This window comes from Capricornis sumatraensis, chromosome 1 (assembly GCF_032405125.1).
Source record: "Capricornis sumatraensis isolate serow.1 chromosome 1, serow.2, whole genome shotgun sequence".
In the NCBI taxonomy this organism is placed as follows: domain Eukaryota; kingdom Metazoa; phylum Chordata; class Mammalia; order Artiodactyla; family Bovidae; genus Capricornis; species Capricornis sumatraensis.
Genome location: NC_091069.1, coordinates 14,289,055 through 14,304,935, shown reverse-complemented (window position 1 = coordinate 14,304,935; position 15,881 = coordinate 14,289,055).

Here is a 15,881-nt window from a genome sequence, read left to right as displayed (position 1 = left end):
AGCGAAAGTTTGCTGAATTGCATGGCTGCCGTCATTGCCGAATGGGTAAAATGCTTCCAGGCTTCTTGGGTTTTTTCCTGACTCACCACAAAACCTGAAAACTAGCCAGGAAGCATGGGGAGGGGTGTGGGTCAGGTGGAGTGCAGAGGGCTGAGTTCACGTGGGGGGTTCTGAGGGTCACAGGGGTTCCTCCCGAGGCCAGGACCGGTGTGGAGCAGCATGAGGACAACACGGCATGACTCCATTGAGAGAGGACCTTACCTGGCATTAGAGGCAACTGACTTCCTGAGAGGGAGGGAGCTCCCTGTCCTGAGAGGTAAGCAAGCAGAGTTGGAGCCACGATGTCATGGAAGAGATTTCTGCCCCCTCGGGGGTATGCACTGGATGACCCTCCAACCTGGGGCTCTGGGAAGCCTGGGATCCTCTTGGGGCGGTGTCAGGGCACTTGGGGAACTTCTGAGGGCTGGCGGAGAAGGCGGATGGAGAGCAGTATCCTTGCCAGCCACTGAAGATCGCCTCACATCATGCCAGGCTGTCTGATCCCTGCTGCCGGAAGGCAGGGTGTGCCCATGTCTCCAGGGTTTCCTGGAACCCAAGGCAGGACCCTGGCACCCAGCAACCAGGATGTCCCATATGGAGCCCCACTGCTCATCACAAAATTGAGGACGTCAGGAACTTTGAGGACCCCAGGCCACCATCCCCGACATCCCCTCAGCCCGGGAAACCCCCTAACTCCCTGCGTTTATTTAGGGCTTGCTTCTTCCTGGAAAGATCTGAGATTCTTTCATGATAATTCAGCTTCACATTTGCAGGACAAGAAGCCCACAGCGCAATGTGGTTGCTAGTCGGGGCCTTGGAATCCGCTGTGTGACCACCGAGGGCAAGGAACTTAACCTTCCCACGCACCACGAGCAAAGGTCTCGAATTTCTAATCCAGCCCAGCAGCGCAGGGTGGTGTGAGGGCCCAGAGTTTGGGCCTTGCTCCTGCTGCTTCCTGGATGTGAGGTTGTGTCTCATTTCTCTGAGTCCTGGTTTCCCAGGACAATGCTGAGAGGGACCCGGAATGCAGGGAGGGGGTCCTGTCATCAGAAGGAGACCCTCCTTGCCCGTCCCCCCCAGTAGAGCCAGTGACGGGGGTTACAAGGCCCTGTAACCTGCCCTTGTCCCCTGCCGGCTGGCTCAGAACTTATTTAAAGGTGCCAGCTCTCAGTTTCATGGCCATTGAACCAAAAAAGCAGTGACCCTCTCCTTAAATGCAGGAGATGGCAGCTGCTTGAAGGGGCCCAGGATGGAAGGTGGGGCTACCAGGGAACAGACCCAAGGCTGCTCTATCTTCTTGCCCACCCTGTCCCATGTCCCACCTCTGAGCCTGCCTGTCACATCCTTCAGACAGGCTTCTTTCTCCTTCAGTTGGGAGGGCCTGTTAGGTGCTACAGTGGGGCCAGTAGGGCCTTCTCATCTCGCAGACAAGGTCTTGAACCCCAGCTCTGCCATGTCTCAGGAATTCACTGTAGCCTCTCAGTGTTCCCATCTGTGAAATGGGACTGAGAAAACTTTTTTGGAAAAGTTGGTGTGAGGTGCAGAAAGGGTAGCAGGCTCACAGTATAGCCCCCCGATCCCCAAGTAGAATACCCTCCGGTCTCCCTCCTGCTGGCTGATCCTGGGGGCCCAGCCCTTACTGAGAAGGGAGAACCCAGTCCAGGCAGATAAGCAGGAAGACGCAGGAGTGTATCTGGGTCTGAGGAGCCCTGGAACTCAGCGAGAGGTCCTGGGTGGTGGGCTGATTATCAAGACAGGGGGCAGTAGGGGGAAATAACCATTGCAGCTAACACTTAGTCCTTCCACACATGTTTAGTGGGGATCCACTTCAGGTGGGCCGGCTGGGGACTGTTCTCAGTGCTACTCTACACCATGGAGCTTATGTGAAAGCAGGAGCTGGCAGATAAGATGCAAATAAGCATACAGCTATGGTATTGGAGAAGACTCTTGAGAGTCCCTTGGACAGAAAGGAGATCAAATCAGTCAGTCCTAAAGGAAATCAACCCTAAATATTCCTTGGAAGGTCTGATGCTGAAGCTGAAGCTCCAATACTTTGGTCATCTGATGTGAAGAGAAAACTCACTGGAAAAGACTTTGATGCTGGGAAAGATTGAGGGCAGGAGGAGAAGGGGGCAACAGAGGATGAGATGGTTGGATGGCATCATAGACCCAGTAGATATGAATTTGAGCAAACTCTGGGAGATAGTGAAGGACAGAGAAGTCTGCTATGCGGCAGTCCATGGGGTTGTAAAGTCAAACACGACTTAGCTATTGAACAACGATACTGTCAGGTGATGTCTATCAAAAGGGCCAAGAAGAAACCTAAAGCAAGGAGTGGGGTGAGGGGAGGGGCAGGGGACCTGATATCTCAGAGAGGTGGTGAGGGAGCTGAACAGAGTGGGGATAGCGAGGATTTGGGGGATTTCACTCTTATCAGGGGAAATGGCCAGACCCTGGGGCAGTTCAAAGAAAAGACCTGTAAGTCTGGGCTAGGGGGAGGGGAGAGGGAGAGAGATGAGATAAGGAGGGCCTGGAAGGCTGTGGTGAGGACTCTCAACTTTAGCTTTACCGAACGCTTCTTCTGGCCCAGTTCTAACATCTACCTGTATTAACTCATTAATTCTCCCACCAGCCCTCCAGGGAGTCTCCTTGCTTCTATTACAGGTGAGGAAGCGGAGGCTCTGAGAAGTAAAATCACTTGCTGAGGGTCACCCAACTGGTAAACGGGGAGCTGGAGTTTGGACCCAGGCAGGGTTACCTGTCCTCACTTGAGAAACCAGCCAGGATGCTCCAAAGTGGACTCCAGCCCACACTGGTCTGTGTTCTGGAGAGGAACCATGCAGGGTGGGACAGGGTCTGAGCCTGGGGTCAGGCTCCACCCCAGTTCAGAGCCCCAGACTGGGCAAGACTATGGGCTCCATTTGGCCGTAGACATAGAGTTTAACTAGAAAATCAGAACCCAGAGCAGAAGAGAACCTGAACGCTCCATCCATACCACCAGGGGTGCTGGACGTCTCCTGCCTTATTCTTAGTCCACGCAATGGTGTTGCCTGCCCTTACTAGCATCTGCCCGGAGAACACCTCTTCACCCCTGTCTGTCCACCTCAGTTGGCCCCTCCTCTGCAAAGCTTTTCTTTACTATTATTTTTAAAAGATATGGACTTATTTGGCTGCACTGGGTCTTCACTGCTGCACGAGGACTTTCTCTTGTTGTGGTGAGTGGGGGCTGCTCTTCACTCTGGTGCTCAGGCTTCTCGTTGCAGTGGCTTCTCTTGTTGCAGAGCAAGGGCTCTGGAGTCTGGGCTCAGTGGTGGCGGCGCCCGGGCTTAGCTGCTCCACAGCATGTGGGATCTTCCCGGACCAGGGATCGAATGTGTGTCCCCTGCATTGGCAGGAGGATTTTTAACCACTAGACTATCAGGGCAGCCCTGTGCAGCTTTTCTGATTCTGCTGAGCAGATTGGCCCCTCCTCCAGCCTCACTTTATTCCCCTCTAGCTTTCAGATCCTTGGGTTTGGTTCTTCCTTTATGTGTCTGGCTCCCAGGCTTGGCCCAGCCTGGGCGTGGCAGGCACACAGAGAGTGAGTGGGTGGATGCAGCGGCATCTCTATGGCAACCTGCCGGCCTGTGGCAGCCTGGTCCATCTAATCCATCACCACCCTATGAGGAAAGGCCAGGAGAAGCCCCATTCCACCACCAAGACTCCCAAGTGTGGAGTCAGTAGCTCAGTGTCACCCACCTCGTAAGCAGCAGAGTCTGGATAGAAACCCAGGTGGTTGATTTCAGCCCTATCACACTTTAGCAAGAAAAAGACCTCAAGTGCCTCTGTGCAAATGGGCCCCCATAGCTCCCTGAATCCCTGGGACTCCCAGAAGCCCTGGGGTCCCTGGAGGTTGTGGGAAGTAGAGGGAACTGGATCTGAGCTCAGCTGTTGACTGGGGGTCCAGGCTTCCCATCCACCGCTCCTAGACCCCCTCCCCCACACCCGCTGAGTCAGAGATCCAGGGAGCCTGATGCCTGCAGCTGCCTGGGTAGGGCCTGACCTCCCTATAATTAAGGCAGCAGGAGGCTGGGCGCTGGGATCTCTGTCATCACAGAGGGGTGGTCACGGGTGACAGAGGAGCTTCCCCCAGGCTAGGCCAACCACGTCAGCAGCCACTGGCTGCTCTGGGAGCACTGGGCAACAGCGGGGCGCTGGGAGGGGTCGGGGGGTGTTCCCCTCCCTGCCACCCCAGCCTGGTCCCTCCTGCCAGCCTCCCAGCTTGTCTCTATCTCCTATCTCTCCCCTCTTTTTTTTTCTAAATGTTTTATTGACAATTTGGGGGGTGGGGGCACACCACAAGATATGCAGGATCTTAGTTCCCCAAACAGAGGCTGAACCCTTGCCCCTTGCAGTGGAAGTGCAGGGCCCTAACCACTGGACCACCAGGAAAGCCCCCATCTCCCTCCTCTTTTTTAAAAGATATTTTCTCTATTTATTTAGCTGTGCCAGGTTTTAGTTGTGGCATGCAGGAGCTTTTAGTTGCAATTTGTGGGATCTAGTTCCCTGACCAGGGATTGAACCCCAGACCCCCAGCATTGGAAGCACCAAGTCTTAGCCACTGGACCACCAGGGAAGCCCCCATCTCCCTCCTCTTAAGGTCCCTTCTGCCTCAGCCTCAGGGTCATGTCTCCAAAAATCTGGCCACTGAGGCTCAGTTTCTAATGTCCCAGTGATCCGTGGGGAACAGACAGTTTCTCTGCTGTAAGTGCAGAGTGTTAAGGAGAATTCTGGGAAAGGGCCGTCTCCAGGGACACCCAGGTATCCACTGGGATGCAGGCCGTCCTCTGGACAGAGGGCTTTCGAGGCTGCTCGTGCCCCCTGGACCAAGCCTGCACTCCTGGGCTGTGATCCCACGTCCTCTGGTTCCAGCCCCAGCCACTCACCTGCTCCGGCACCCTCCCGGCCACGTGTCATTCCCTCCATGCGCTGCCTTCATTTGCCGCTGTCACACCCTCCCTGCCTCTGTGCCTTTCCGGGTGCCGTTCCCTCCGCCTGGGAGGCCCGTACCTTCTCGAACTCGCCCATCCAAATCCTGCTCTTCTCTCTGTCCTGTTCAGATGCCTCCTCCCCCAGGCAGCCTTCCCTGATTGGGCCCAAATGACACTCTCCCTGTCCCGCAAGCCCCGGGGCTCTGTCGTATTCTGGGTCTGAGATGTGGATTGAATTACCGCATCTTTGTCCTCCCCCCAGCACCACCTCCCTCCCTACCAGCATCTAGGCTATGACCTCTCTGGGGGTCCAGGCCTGGTCTGAAGGGCACTCACAAGCCTCGAACAAGTCACTTCTCCTCTCTCTTTGGCCTTGTCCTCATCTGTGGAGCAGGACGGGCAGGGTTTCTGCTGGCGGGGTCCCTGAGGAGTGACTGTATCCAAGTAGGAAACACTGGGACCAGTGCCCAGCTCTCGTGGCCTCTTAGTGAGTGGCACCCCATGTTATTATAGCTGTGCCCGTAGATGCCAGCGTCCCTCTCCCCTGGGGACTTGATAGCCCCTGTCCAGTCCTGCCCCAGCCTCTGCCCCCTTATACAGTAGCCAGAGAGGCCTTTCTAAAGAGCAGCCTGGAATGTCTCCCCCCCGTGCGTCATCCCCTGGGTCAAACCTGAGAACCATCCCCGCCCACGAGGCCCTGCCTGATCCCCTCTGCTGCTTGTCTCCCACCACCTCTGCCGTGGCCGCTGCTCCAACTGCCTGGGACTTATCAAGGAGGTCACTGAACACCCCAAGTGCCATCTCAGTTCAGGGCTTCTGCACAGGACGCTCCCTCTACCCAGCACACCCTCCCCCTCACTCCCTCCTTCTGCAGCTGGCTAATTGCTACTCACCCATAAGGCCCCAGCTGAAGTGCCCAGTCCTCCAGGACGCCTTCCCTGACCACCTCCCCCTGTCTGGGTGAGGCAGCCCTTTTTTTCTCTCAAGTTCCCACAGCTCTTAGCGCACACGCTGCATTGCACAGGCCTGTTTACCTGTGAGCTCCAAGAGACCAGATGCTGAGACTTGCTCCCTCCTGCAAAAGCCAGCACCTGGCACGGTGTCTGGCGCCGAGTAGATGCTCAAAAAAAAAAAATTCTAGTGTCTGACTGAATGGATGGATGAGTCAATTTCTGCATCCCCCACACTGCAGGAAATGTCTGTAGAACAGATTTGAGTGGGAGGTTCCAGCAGGGCCTGGGAGAAGCCCCTGGGGTTTGGGCACTGGGCGGTGAACGGAGAGGACCCCCCATCCCCTCCTGTGGGTGGGTCAGCCTCCCCCCTTTCCACAGACCCCGGGGTCCCCGGAGCCAGCTTCCAGATGCTCAGCCCAGGCTCACCCTTAACTCTTAGCTTTTCCATTTGCGCAGGCCGGCCAGATCCCCGCAGCCAGCGTCGCGGGCAGCCAGGCCAATTGTCCCGGCGTCTTCCTATTTTAGACATCTCTGCTGCCTCGGTCCCTTCTAATGTTTCCAGCCAGGCTGCGGGGGGAGGAAAAAGAGGTTACTGCTACTTTAAATGTACTGTATGAAGGCAAGGGCTGGAAAGGGGCCTGCGTGCAGGAATACCCAGTCATCTAGTTGGAAAAGCCGCCAGATGGAATACAAAAGGAGAAACCCAGACGCTCATGGAGACAGCCTCGGTTCATAAATCAGGTGGGGCCAGGGGCTGGGGGCCCATACGCCATGGAGCCCGACTCCCTCTTGGACCAAGACGACTCCTTCGGTAAGACCAGAGCCCCGGCAAAGTGGCAGAGTGCTGCTCAGGGAGGCTTTCTCTGTTTGCTGCGGGAATCCAGGAATGCGAGTTGAAGCGGGGAGGAAGATGGGCACTGCCTGGTGTGGGGACCTGTGGGTCATGGGTGCCGGGGGTTGCGGGGCACAGAGCTGAAGGGTCCCCGGAGCCGGCGTTCCTTGGGACCAAGCATCGGTGGGGTTGGGGGAGGGAGCAGGAGTTTTCGGCCGCTTCTGTTTTGCTCCTGGACCAGAAGGAAAGGAAGGAAGTTTGCAGCCCCCTGCCTGTCTGCCTCACTCGCGGTCATCCCCAGGCCTGCTGGCTGCGGTGGGGGATTTAATTAGTGAGATCCTGCAGATAAATATAGATGGACCAGGCAGAGGAACGCAGTCTGTAATTAAAGCCAGGCTGCAAGCATTCCCCGTTCTGCAGGGCCCCAGGGGCTGCCCCCGGGGAGCGCCCCTGCCGCAGCCTCCCTGCAAACCCTGGGCGGATTGTTGGGCGAAAGTTGCCTGGGACAGAGCCCTTGTCGGAAGCCGGTGGCGGTGGCAAGGAACTTGCACTTTTCCCAGCGGATCAGCCGTGGCAGTTTCTGCAGGCTGGGGGCTCCAGGGTTGCAGGGGTCTAAGACCCGGATTGCTCAGCCCGACCAGGCTGTGCACTTTTGGTTAGGATGCCGGGGGTGGGGGTGTTGAGGGGGGCACTCTGGCCATCTCTGTGATGTGGGAAGATGGGAAGCAGGAGGGCCGGAGGGTGGCTGAGGGACTGAGGAGCGCTGGGCTGGGGGGACGTAGGTTTTAAGGCTCTGTAAGGAGGGGGCCCTGTTGGCCTCAGAGAGGAGAGCTAGTCAAGGGAGGCATCGCTCCAGCTAGGGTCAGCCTTTTGGGGACCTAGATCATCCTGGGCCTACGGTTCCTGCTAAGAAAACTGTGTGCTTCTCCCCCTGGACCCCCACCCCCACCCCAGCCAGGCCTGGCTGCAGGGCACAGATTCAAAGCCAAATTTCCTCCCTCCTGCCTGCTCCAGTTCTTTCCAAGGAGAGGGGCTCTTGCCACGTTTGGAGCTGCACCCCTCAGAGGAGCTTGGCACCACCTAGCCTAGCCTAGCCCGCGGACCTAGCATCTTTGGGAGGTCGGGTGGCCAGTGGATGCCTGCCAAGTGACCTCCACGTGCCAGGCTCTGTGTCAGGGTCAGGGGTGCAGGATGAGAGAACTCAAACCTAAGAAACAGTTTGTAATTAGTGAATGGAGAGAGGAAAGAGAGAGGGAGGGAGCAAGGGAGGGAGAAAAGGGAGATGGCGCCTTGGCCCTGGAAGAGCTCCTGGCCTCCAGTGGGAGACAAAGGATGAGACTGGATTCTGAGTGATGAGTTCCTGGGGGGGAGGTGGGGGCAGACAGTCTGGAGTGTGGGACAGGCCTGCCTGTCTGCAGAGGTGTCCACCTGAACTTGGCAGGGGGACACCTAGATACTACCCCATGGAGGGCACAGACCCCTGTCTGGGGGACCAACCCAGAGCCAAGCAGGGCTCCAAATCCCTCTGTCTCCCTACCTGGAGCTCACTGGTGTCTCAGAAACCCACAGCCTCCACCTGCTGTCCCACAGGTTTGCTAGCAGCAGTCTTGGGGCAGGGTAAGTCCGGGGTCCCTGGAAACGGGGACTGCTTGCACCATAACTGAAGGGCCCATGCACCAGCTCCTTGTCCTCCCTTGTTGTGGGAGCCTGTGGTTGGCCTTCTGGAAGCTGGGCAGGCAGCAGTGAGGTGCCTGGGATCTGAGGGGAAAAGACAAGGGGACAGGGGACAGTTCCTCAAGAAAGTGATGAGCAGGAATGGAGGGGAGCCCAGAAAGTCCTTGGGAGCGGCCCCAAGCTGAAGGGACCATTCTGGCCAGGTCCTACAGTTATTCATCTAACAAATACTACTTTCAGATCCTGAACTAAGTTTTGGGGTTGGAGAGACAAGTCAAACCTTATCTCTGCCTTTGTGACACTCCAAGGCTAGTCTGGGAGAGAGGTAAGCACTGAAGGGAAGGCCAAGGCCCCGTGGAATCCTTAACCCCACACTTGGAGTCCAGGAAGGCTTCCTGGAGGAGGTGACTCCCCCGCCAAAGAAGTGGATGACTCCTTTTGTGAAACAATTTCTTCACCTGGCTTCTGGGATAAGCCACCCTCCTGATTTTCTCCCATCTATCTCCCAGTCTTTTTTTCTGGTTCCTTCTCTTGGACTCCTCACTCTCCCTGTTAACCACAAGGTCCCTTCAGCAAGGTTGATCTTTTCTGCCTCCCTCTGTGATCTGACTCTTCTGTCCTCATCCCCTGGCTCTATAGGCTCCAGTCACACTGCTCTGGCCTTCCTCACACTCACCAAACTAGTTAACGCCCTCAGGGCCTTTGCATATGCTATTTCTTTTGCCTGGAATACTTTCCCTCTCTTTCTTCATTGAGGTAAATTCCTCCTCCTCCTCCCAGGCTCCGGTGAAAGTCACTTCCTCAGAGATGCCCTCCTTAGATCACGTTACTCTGTCAAATTAGAGCCCACTCTGCTACCCTCTCTTTCCCTTTATAGGACCGGTTCCTAGTCGCACATGGGCTTTCCTTACGGCTCAGCTGGTAAAGAATCCGCCTGCAATGCAGGAGACCCTGGTTCGATTCCTGGGAAATCGAACTGGAGCAGGGAAAGGCTACCCGCTCCAGTATTCTGGCCTGGAGAATGCCATGGACTGTATGGTCCATGGGGTCGCAAAGAGTCAGACACGACTGAGCGAATTTCACCTTCATTTTCAGTCCCCTAGTCGCCCATTATGGTACATGTATGTGTTTAACCTCTGTCCCCCACTCATCTCTAAGTGTCCTGACAGCTCTTATCCCCAGAGCATGGCGCTCTGCCTGGCCTGTAGTGAGAATCCAACAAATGCTTGTGAACAAGTGAGTGAGCAGATGATTCGGTTGGCTCAGCCAAGGAGGTGAGAAAAGGCATTCCAAGCAGAGAGAACCTCGAGGGGTTCTCTGACACTTCGGGTGACGGTGATGCGTCTTGACCAGGTGATGCCCGGTCAAGGGATGGTGAGTTGAGCTCCTTGGGGACCCAGGATGGGGACAGGGTGGGGAGAGGCGCAGCTGGAGGAAGGGCTCTGGGCTGCCCTTCTCTTCTTCAAGCAGAGCAAGACTTTCTTCCATTTGGTGGATATTGTGAGCTCTGCATTCACCAGGTGCTCAGGGGCTGAGAGGAGTTTGGCTGCATCCCTAGCCGCTGACTCTGATGTTCTGGAGGCCTCAGCACATTCAGGGTATCTTAGCAGACAGGGCTGAGTAGAGCCCCATAGGGTGTCCTGAGACACAGGACCTTAGAACAAGGTCCTTAGAACAATGTCCTTAGAACAAAGTCATTGAGGGCTCAGACCACAGCTGGGGCGAGTGGCACACACAGGAGCAGAGATCTCTTTTATACAAAATCAGGGGCAGGAAGGCAAGGGCTTAGAGCCTGCACACTAACCCTAGCAGAGCCCTTCATGGAGGTGGCTCAATTTCCCCAAGTGTAAATTGGGGTGAGGACCAGACAAGATCTGACTGACTCCCTCTGGCAAGGGCCTTTCAGAGCTGCATGGAAAGGCCAACCTAGAGAAGCAAAGCACAGTACTTCCTTCTCGTGTCCTCTGATAGCCGAGGAAGGGGACGAGGGGATCACCCAGTCACCGACTTGACTCCCACTCAAGACCCTGAGATCCTCACGGGCAGGTGCTGTGTCTTATTTGCTGCTGTCTCTCTAGGGTCCTGCACAGTGCCTGGCCCTGAGAAGGTGCTCCATATGCGTTCACGGGATGAGTGAATGAATGAGTGAATAAGCTGGATGCTGCCCTTAACTTGATCATGCCCTCAGGCATCGTCCTCCTCTCTGGGCTTCTGGTTCCTTAACTGCCCAATGAGGGTACTGTCCTCCACACCCCTGACTGTTCCCAGCTCTGACCATCTAAGAGTCTAATTCCGACTCAGCACTTGGCACCCTCTTGCCTCCCTGTGGCCTGAGCCACATCCATCCCGGGTGGCCTGGACTGAATCCTTGCTCCTTGTTCAAACTCAGCTTCTTTGTCCGACAAATGGACAGACTCAGCGCTGCCCTGCCTGTGTCCTGGGTTGACTGGGGTCTCCAGGGGGGTGATTGAGATGAAACCACAAGAGGCTGGACACCTGTTGGGGGGACTTTATGATTCATGGGTGAGGGAGCTGGGCTCAGACAGACGGTCAGGATAAAAGCTCAGGAAGGGGCTGGTTGCTCTGGCAACCCTGGGGTGGAACAGACAGCTCAGAACCTTCAGTTTCTTCTGATGATAACCGCCAAAGGACTTCAGCTCCAGCTGGGGGCCCTGCAAAGAGGCAGATGGAGATGATTTTGTAAACTTCCAGGTACGGTAGGTACCATAACCAGTCCCATTTATTGAGCACCTACTGCACGCCATCCCCCCTCCCCAGGCAAGGTCCTTTAGGTACACTGCCTACTTGAATCCTCACAACAGTAGGCTGATATTATAGCTCCATTTTCCAGATGAGGAAACTGAGGCTCAGGGAAGGAATGTGACACCAAGACCTAAGAACAAGTTCAGTGATTTAACCCAGGTTGCCAGAACCCGGGGGCTTCATTTTGCTACACTTTCCAAGAGCCGTCTCTATGCCAAAGCTGCCACCTCAAATCCTGTCTACCCAGGAGTGTTTGTTCAGGCGAGGAGCGTGACAGGGCACGAGCCACCACCGAAGGCGTTGTCAGCTCAGCTGGGGACAGTGAGCGCAGGAGCGACTGTAACGGGACAGGGTCAGTCTAAAGAGAGGGCTATTTCGGGCTGGAAGCTGTCAGGGAGCCTGATGTCACCACTCCCTGGCCCTTCCCCCGTGAGAGGGGGAAGCTGAAGATGTCATAAAAGACATGCCTCAGCTGCTAGCAAATAGAAAATAACCATAAAACAGCAGCTATGTAGCTGGCCACGTGCCCCACATTCATCATCTCGCTTCCCCTTCCCCTGACGCTGCGAGGCTGGTGTTGTCCTTCTCGTGTTCAAGATAAGGCAACGAGTTCAGAGAGGCTGAGTGAGTCACCCAGAATCACACAGCGAGTGAGTGGCAGAGCTGAGAGTCCTGTGGGTTTGTCCCACGCAGAGCCCGTGCCCTGGAGCAGAACCCACTAGAAACTTCTCTGAGGCTTCTGTGTGGGTGGATCCTTGGGAAGATAGGTGCTGTTCAGACCTGCGTTCCACCTCTCATGGGCAAGGGAGGGCCTGGGGCCTCCTCCTGGTTCTGCCACTCAGCTCACTCAACAGCAAGCCTCAGTTTCTCCAGCTGTCTGCCCACCCAGACTCCCTGGGGTGGGGAAGGGAGGCCAACCCCGGATTCCTTCCATCTTGCTCTATGGCTCTGCTGTGGACTGGCTGACTGGGCCTCTGGGGACGAGGAAGGAACAGGAGAGGCTACATCCCCACTTGAGGTCCTTTCCCAGGTGAAGGAGTCAGGCCAGAGAGGCAGAGTGGGGATCCCATTTCCTGAGCTCTGGCTACGTGTCCAGCTCTGTGCTAAGAGGCCACATGCAATCACTGGCTCCTCACACAGGAAGGAATAGCCCCATTGCTCAGATGGGCACTTGAGGTTTTGAAGAGCCCAAGGCCACAAGTTAGTGGAAGTACTCACAATTCAAACCCAGGCCTCCTAGATGCCTGTGCTTCTGCCCATTACTCTGGGCTGCCTCTCGGGTATCCTGGCCCTGGTCCTCAGCCCTTCTGGGCCTCTGAGCTTCTCCAGCTGGGCAGGTGGAAGAGGGGAGGAGCCCCCCTTCTTGCCCCAGAGGATGCTGGGAAGAGGCAAAATCAGGAAGAAGGGTCAATAAAAGAACAATGAGGCCGGACAGGGAGGGGCTTAAATCTTGGACGCCCCCACACCCCAGCAGCTGGCTTCACAAGAAGGCCAGGGGGAGGGGCCTAAGGAGGGTGGGAAGTGTCAGGCCGGCAAAGCAGAAGGAAGCTCAAAGAAGAGGAGCTGCTGTCTGCATGGTGAAGGGCTCCTGGTGGGAGAAGGGGGGAGAGGCTGACTCCGGGTTTTTAGGAAGCAAAGACATTTCACCCTGGGCCCCCCGCACGGGCCTGGGCTTCCATCCTGCTGCACCTCCCCCAGGTCTGGGCCACGTGGCTCGTGCGGGAGGACCAGGGTGGTGCCCAGGTGGTGCCTTGTGGTACCCAGGTACAGATCCTCGTTGAATCGCTCAGCAGCAGGGACTGTTCCCCTAAGCTTCCCTCCCACCTGGTATATTATTTCCTGGCACGTGTTAATTTCCATTTTATGGATGAAGAAACAGGCACAAAGAGGTGAGGTCACTAACCCAAGTGTCAGTCTTGTGAGTAATGGGTCCTAACTTATCCCCAGGCTACTGGACGACGGTTCCGGGCCCCCCTTATACCGAGAAAGCTGGTGGGCTTTTTCCATGAGGCCCAGTGTATCCCAGCACCCTCATACTGGCTGTCCTCCTGAATGGACCACTGGGTGCTCTGAGACCCCTCCCTTGGTTCCCACTGCCCAGCCCGTTCTTTCTACTGAGTGGGTATGCCCTGGGCTCCTGCCCCCACCCCAGGCCTTCAGAAGCTAGAGCTATGCTCCTCCCAGCTGGATTTCCTCCCAAGAGGTTATTTCAGAAGCCCTGGAAGACTAGAGCAAACAGAAAATGGCCCCACGTGGAAAGAGGCTCAGGAGAGGGTCTTTGGGGGTCCTCCTGCCCACCCCCCACTATATGGTACAGAGATGAGGGCCTCAGAGAGGAGGAACCAGAACCCCTCAAGGGCCATTCTACTTCCTAAGTGGTCCTGAGCTCAGCCCTGACTCTCCACCTTCTGCCCCCTTCTCAGGCCATGCCCCATTTGGGACTCTGGTCCCCTCCTGGGGATCCCCATCTCCACCTGTCCCCCAAACTCATCCTCTGTGTGCAGCTAAAGGGCCACTCTCAGGCATCTGAAAGTCACACAGGGCACTCCACTGCAGCAGGAGAGCATCTAGACTCATTACCGTGGTGTCAAGGCCATCCACCATCTGACCCTCGGATGACACCTCTGCCCTAGTCTCCAGCACACCCCTCTTTCTCTCCACTCCCTCATGATCGATTCAGCTCCCTCTGTATGTGCCATCCCCCAGCTCCTCCCTCACCTTTGCACTTGTTGATGCCCCTTGCCTGGAACCCTACTCTATCTCAACTCTTCCCACTACTTCTCCCCGAATCTGGCCGCTCTTACTCAGCCTGAGGTCTCAGTCTGGGTGACCTGGGTGTCACCTCCTCCAGGAAGCCTTCCCTGACCATCTTGCTGGACCTCCCAGGCACCCATGTGCTGACAGGATAGTACAGTGCCTTTGCTTCCCTGCCTGTCTTCACCTCTCAGCTGTGAGCTGCTCCACGCACCAGACTAAAAAGTTGGAGGCTGAGAGGGTGGCCTGAGAAAAGAGGGCAGGGTGGCCTGGTGTCTGGCCTGTGTGGCAGGAATGTTGCTGTCCACGCAGAGAGGGGGACGTGGGTGGAAGAGCAGATTCTGGGTGGGAGGGCAAGTGATGTTCCGGGCTTGCTGTATCTGAAGGGCCTGCAGGGCCATCCAGGGGTTTTCTGTAGAAGAGTCTGTGATGGTCTTCACATATGTGACCTCCACAAAGGTGCCAGCTCTAGGGCGGAGGATGGCAGTGTCGGGGACTTTCCCAGCTGCAACAGTACCACTCCCTTTCTTTAGGCTTTCTGAAATCTTCACTCGCCTTCCCAGCCAAGGTGCTCCCACCTTCTCCAGGAAGCCAGCCCTGACCAACGTGGCTTAGGTTGCTCTGTTCTTTCCTTGACTGTCCCCTCCTGGTCCTCTGGTCCCAGGACATCTCGCAGGCTGTATCTTGGGAGTCTTCAAGGATTGGCCACACCCCTTTGTCTCTTGCAGACTTCACGTACCGCCCCCCCCCCCCGCCCTCCCCCCAGTAAGGATCGACACACAGAGACAACACCAGTGTGGCCAGGAGCCCCGCCCCCTCCCCTGGACGGAGTCAGGTTCCCCGCAGTCTCAGCCAGGCAGATTCTGGGAAAACCAAACAGAAGCCTAGAGAGCTTCAGGTCAGATTGACACAGGCGAGCAGTGGGGAGGCAGGCAAGGGGAGGGTACATTTCTGTCCAATCTGCAAGTGTCTGCCTGGATGGCTGGGTCTTCGCAACCCTGGGCCTGAGGCATTCCAGCCGGTGACCTACATCCCAGCGTACCTCTGTGCATGCGTGTGTGTGTGTCTGTGTGCATGTGTGTGTACATGCACAGGAATGCATGTAGAGGACATGAGCACCTCGCCAATAGGATGGAGTGCCTGCCTCTCGGCTGGCTGTGAGTGAGCTTATGAGGCTGCGGGCCCCACACTCCCACCCTGGGGTGCCACAGACTCGGCACCAGAATGAGGGGTTGCTGGGTTCCAGAAAAGCCAGCTCAGGACACACAGTTCCTGAAATGGCTGGGTTGCCTGTCTCCCCCAGCCCCCACCCCACCTCTGCCCTGGGCTCTCTCTCTCCCTTAACCCAAATCTCAGATAATTGCCCTCCCTTGCCTTAGCTAATGTGGAATGTGAGGCATGGAGAACAGGGCAGTGGAGGGAGGGGACCCAGAGCACCGCGTGCAGCTGAACCAGGAGGGGGCGGGACAGGCCTGACGGAGGCACCGTGCGTTCTGGCCTCCTGAAGCCCAGGCTGCCAAATTCAGAGTCTTACTCAGGAGCCCTCCAGGGCTGTCCCAGGTCCATCCCTGGTTTTCTTCCTGGTACCTGGTACCCCCTCTCCCCCACACCTGCCTGAGAAGGGAGAGTAGAGACCCTTCTGTCCTGGTGAGACTGCCCTTGACCAAGCGGCTGTATTAACTCCATGGCCTAGAAGCCAAGGCACCTAGGAGGGTGCCTGCTCAGAGACCCTTCAGTCTTTCCTTTGGCCGGCTCTATGGCGGACTGAGTCGGGGTAGCTATACCCTAGCTCCTGGGGCTCTTTTCCCAGCCTGGGCCTCTGACTTGGAGACTATGGACAGCACCCGTCTCCTGCTGGGCCCACTTGCTCCAACCCTGCCCCACCGCACAGCATCC